Source organism: Acipenser ruthenus, chromosome 4 (genome assembly GCF_902713425.1).
Source record: "Acipenser ruthenus chromosome 4, fAciRut3.2 maternal haplotype, whole genome shotgun sequence".
NCBI lineage: Eukaryota > Metazoa > Chordata > Actinopteri > Acipenseriformes > Acipenseridae > Acipenser > Acipenser ruthenus.
This window is the reverse complement of record NC_081192.1, coordinates 85,728,789-85,734,220: the sequence shown is the minus strand read 5'-3', so window position 1 is coordinate 85,734,220 and position 5,432 is coordinate 85,728,789. Positions and strand designations below refer to the sequence as shown.

General features: G+C 39.1%; 1 long non-coding RNA gene across 1 annotated transcript; it reads right to left on the bottom strand.

The window, feature by feature from the left end:
- Positions 1-313: 313 nt before the first annotated feature.
- LOC131736959 (uncharacterized) lies at positions 314-5,002 on the bottom strand. Its single transcript, XR_009328548.1, has 3 exons — positions 4,944-5,002; positions 2,964-3,066; positions 314-2,773 (listed from the first exon to the last, which is right to left on the bottom strand). It is a non-coding gene; the product is annotated as an uncharacterized LOC131736959 (long non-coding RNA).
- Positions 5,003-5,432: the final 430 nt, after the last annotated feature.

Sequence of the window (5,432 nt, the reverse complement as noted above, 5' to 3'; positions counted from 1 at the left end):
CAAGTTGTTAGTAAGAAATACAGGGTTTCCCCCTGGCTCAGGGAGAGCATGTATGAACCTAGAATGATAGATTGATAACATAGATTTGGCCGGGGTTCCCCTGTGACTCTCGAAAACCTTCTTCTTGGAGGTCGAGACCAGCTCCCTGCATCTGCGCCGCTAATGCAAAATACAAATAAAATAAGGGTTAGTAAAGAAACATAGGGTAATTAGTGACAATCAATACTGGAGGATTTAAAAAAATAATAATTAAGGAGTAATCTCACCCACTCAGCAGAGAGGAATACCCCCCCCCCCCATTCTATTGGGAGGAAACCTCTGCTGGTCCTGGTGGAGACATAGCCCCCACTCCAGGCATACCAGCAATATTCTGTTGGGCCAAATAAATATCAGGAAGTGAAGACCGAATTCAAGATTCCATTGCAGTGAAAGACCAGCATCCCACTTTTTTGATAAGGAACTAGGACAAAGGAGAATGAGTTTACGGAGGTGTACGAATTGACCCTGGCAGAGATACGAAGAAAGAGGAGATCATTTGAATAAGGCTGTGATGAGTCAAAGGGGTTTCGGTCTGTAATTCAGCCTCCTGACAGTAGAAGGCGCCAAGATAAGTCGGGACTTCCCTTACCAAGATCATGTGACCATGTGTCACAAGGTAGGCTTGAGTGGCGTGTGTGGTGACAACACAGACCAGGAAGCAATGTTCAGGAAACAGACGTATGGGGCTGAAACTGCGTGGCAGCGCAGTGTATTTATTTAACAACGAAAAATTAACACAAACAAAATACTTTTAAACACAGAAAACAAACGGCACGTAGGCCAAAGTAAAACAGAACAAAACAAGTAATCTTGAAACTAAAACGAGTACCCAAATGTCTCAGTTGGTAGCAATCGTCTTTATACTCACAGTATTGTTTTACACTCCTCCTCTTAGCTCTCTCCCCAGGCAAAGGATCTCTCCTGACTTTTATAGTTTGTGGCTGGAGCCCAATTAATCAATAATTAACAATTACTCAATTAAGGCTCCAGCCACATTCTCACATGTATTTTGGCAGGGAGGAATTTCCCTCCCTGCCAATCCAAAGGACACAAATGCAAAATCATATTAATAATATACGGAACAAATACATATATACATAAAAACGGTAATAGATCATAACAGCAAAATAATATATATAAATATGGGGCAGGCACCCCGTCACACCATGACAGAAGTCATCTTTATGAGGGGTGTCACCTTGGTGAGGGGTGGAAGTGTGAGTATGTAGATCCCGGTCACTCGAGTCAAATGAATTGTAGCAACACTTGTCAGTTTGGGATTGGTATTCCACTGACTACAGGGGCGGGGATCTGCATATTAAAGTGTACGCGCTACTGTGTTCCAGGTAGGTCTTTGAAATACAGGCAGGGTTACTAGGCTGGAGGGAAAAAAGCAAGGAGTGCTTATGCCACAGCGGGGAGGTGTGGTATTGTTTTGTGGGATGGAAAACTGAAAGAGAGGACAGCGAATTCAGAACTGCGGAGAAAACCAAAGAATGAAGACAGACACAGAGATTTCATGACTATATCATTAAAAGGAGAAAAACAGCCTCAACAGAGGATTGAGAGATGCAAGTAGTGATGGGGAGACGGGGAAGAAGGATGAGGAGGGGCACTCTTCGCCATCCCCTGATGGAGAAAGTGAACAGCAGGAATAGATGAGAGACGATAGTGGTATTGAATGCCAGCTACTAGATTTGAGAGTTCCTAGGGAGAGGTGCAGCTGAATGAGAAAAGATAGAATTACATCCTGGTTAAAGGGGATATTCTATTTTGCTTACAGAAGGTCATGAAGGTGGACCAGCCAGTTGCATAGGAGGAGTGAGGATGGCGGCCATATAGTATTGTGCAGAAATGAGGAGATTACAAAGAGAAGACTTTAGTTTAGTATTAGATCACTGAATGAAGAAACAGTCAGGGGGAAAGGATGAGCCGAGGGAAACAGACATCTGAACCGGGGAATCTGTAGGCGAGAAAGAGCATCGGCAGCATTATTAGTTATACCTGGAAGATGGGGGGCTTGCAAGATTAAATTATTAGTAACTGAAATAAATATGAGGCAGTGCAGGAGTTGCATAATGAGAGGGGAAGAAGAACGGCCTTTATTAATAACATGCACAGTAGATTGATTATCGCAGAAGAATAAGATGTTTTTTTTTCTGCCATATTGGGCCCAAAAGATAGGCTGTGATGACTGTGGGGAATAGTCCAAGGATGGCTGTGGATTTATTCTGATGGGATAGAGATTGGATTACCGGAGGCCAAGCACTGGACAACCATTGATTGTGGAAAACGCCGCCAAAACCGATGGAGGAAGTGACAGGTCGTGGGGGGCAGAAATTAAGTGGTCACAAAAGAGGAAATTGCCATTCCAATGCTGCAGGAGGGAGGACCACATCCTGATGTCTTTCCAAGCTTCAGATCATATATTGATGTGGACATTGAGAAAATTAAAAAGGGGCCTTCCATGAATCCTCTCAGTGTCTCAGAAGCAATGAGAAATTCAGGTTCCTTTAGTGCAGATTGAAGGTTTTTACAACAAAGCGAACCCTGCTGGCCAAGCACCCAGTGAGCTCAGAGCAGGCACCTGCGGGCAGGCCTTTGTCCTCCAGAGGCCGGCAGCTTGCTGGCATCTGCTTTTGAGTTCCTGGGTATAAAAGAAAAAGATGGCTTGATCATGGGATCGGAGGATGCCAACTGAACCTTCAGCTCTCCTGAGCTGTGTGGGGAATTGCTGCAGTGAGGAGAAAAAATAATTAGGCATTCCAAATTGGGTAGAAAATCGGGAGTAATAGAGTTGGGCACACTAAATTATTTTAAAAAAAGAATACAAAAATACAAAATCTGGCAGTGTGATTTAATATACAATCTTTTGCGATCAAACTAAATAAAACCACTATTTTATCTGTGATTATTTGCCTTACCTTTGTTCTCTCGACATAAAATTATTTTCATTTTACTTTGCACATGTCCTTAGGAACCTCTGCAGTGAATTGTGGGATTGTGATGCTGGGCAAGAAGTAATCTCTGATTAAACAACAACAAAAATAACAATAATAAATACATATACTATTATGCACAGCGGTAGCTCTTAAGGTTGCTATTTCCATGACTTATTTTCATTGTCAGTTTACAGTGCAACAATGAAATTTCAGCATCCCAGGTGAAGGCACATTCACTTCCAAGATGCTTTTAAATCACTCAATGCAGACGTTAATTGCCATTAATGGAGGAAAAGCAATGCCATAAAGATGGAGGAAAGACAGCTTTTCTTGAATTTAACACATTAATTAAAGGCTTTTCTGGTTTCACATCATACCTGCCAATAAAATCATTTTAAAGGAAATTACTCTGAAAATCACAATACAGTGTTCCATTGTATTATACAGTCCAGCATGAGAGCATACTGTTGCAATAAAGGCAGAGTCAGAGGGTTCTGCAGTTCTACATTTGGTATAATTAATCTTAATTTACAACTCATTCTTTACTGGTATTATTACATTTGTAATGTGTGCCAAGCAAAATGGAACAAGCTGCAAGGCAAATGCAATGCTGAGGCAGAGCTGCAAGTGTTAGGTGTCACTTTTGAAATTAATTTCAATTCCTATGCTTGATGTGTCTGCTACTACATGAGGCATTAAACCATGGGGTACAAATATGAAGGACAAGATACTTTATGTACATAGACATACTGATGTATGAAATTGCATCTGCATTGTACATAGTTTTATAGAGATAGTATAATAGATAAAACACTATACTCCCATGCCTTATATATATACATAGTCATATTGATAGGTACTAGATACCTATATTATAGACATACATATTTTATATATGTAGCTATACTTAAAAACAACAGTTTTGCATCACCCTATATAATTCACTAATTTTGCTTCATAAAAGTCGAATGAAACCTGCTGAATATTGTTACGTTTACATATTGAATTACATACCGCTTTGTAGTTTTTCATATAACTAACAAAAATTGAAAAATGTGACATTTTGAAATCTAACGTGAAATACTCTACTACTATTAGATCTTCCGGTAGACTTTTGTAATATATACTTTTGTAGCTTTTTTTTTATTACATGATGTTAAATAAAATATCTACAGTAGGTATATATATATATATATATATATATATATATATATATATATATATATATATATATATATATATATAAATTATGTCTCAATTCTAAAATGTTAAGTCATGCAAAACCTTTGACCATAGCTGTATATGTGTAGCCACCATGCTGCTTCGTGTATGTGTTGCATAGGCATCACAAATGTCTGTCACAGACCTAAAGCTAGGCTGTGAGCATCACTGTGTTTCTGTGTTTATATGCACAACACAATTCCAGTAGTTTTTGTTTTCTGATAACTAATTAGGATTTCATATAGATTTTTGTTTTGGAATTAGTGGATTAAATGTTCCAAGTCATGTATCATGTAAATCATTAGAATCTCAATATGAAAACTCTCTCAACAAGGCTAAATAGATACAAGAACACAGAATATTTATTAAAACTTATTAAGCCAGGTTCCAGAACACAAGCTTTGAGTCAACTCAAAAGTGTCTCATTAGTAGTCTGATACTTTGAGTTTGGTGTCACCCAAGCATTTTTGAACCCCTTTGCTTGGGATGCTTCAATAAAAAACAACCAAGAAAAAAAAAACATCAAATAAAAATTCTAATGAGATTAAGAAAGGGTAAGAAAGCATGAAGAACTAAAACTATGCAAAAACTCCTCCGTGCCATAGCAAAACAAATTGCTCTCAAGAACAGCAGACATCTGTATCCAAAGCAAGTACCCCCTGATCTTTTAGACCAGTTAAACATCTAAATCACAGCAGCAATCTGGTTAAGGTACAAGAATGTAATTTAACATTCAAATACCTGGATTTAAAACTTTTCAAATTCACAGTTGGACTCTCTCCAGAAGCTCCCAGAGTTCAAGAAACAGCCTTGTAACCAGGAGGTTCCCAGTTCAAATCCCACCTCAGCCACTGACGCATTGTGTGACCCTGAGCAAGTCACTTAACCTCCTTGTGCTCCGTCTTTCGGGTGAGACGTAATTGTAAGTGACTCTGCAGCTGACGCATTGTTCACACACCCTAGACTCTGTAAGTCGCCTTGGATAAAGGCGTCTGCTAAATAATAATAAATAAATAAATAAATAGACTAATATAAAGTCACAGCCTCAGCCTCTGAGTCTGACGGCTGGTGTAATGGTCCTTTACTAATTAGTTACCGTAACTTTAAGAAACATAGATGATCTTTAGCGCCATCTATTGGTTTGTACTCCACAGGGTAGAGAGCTGTGTAAAAGTACACAGTGTTGCCAACTTAGTGATTTTGTTGCTAGATCTAGCGACTTTTGGGTTT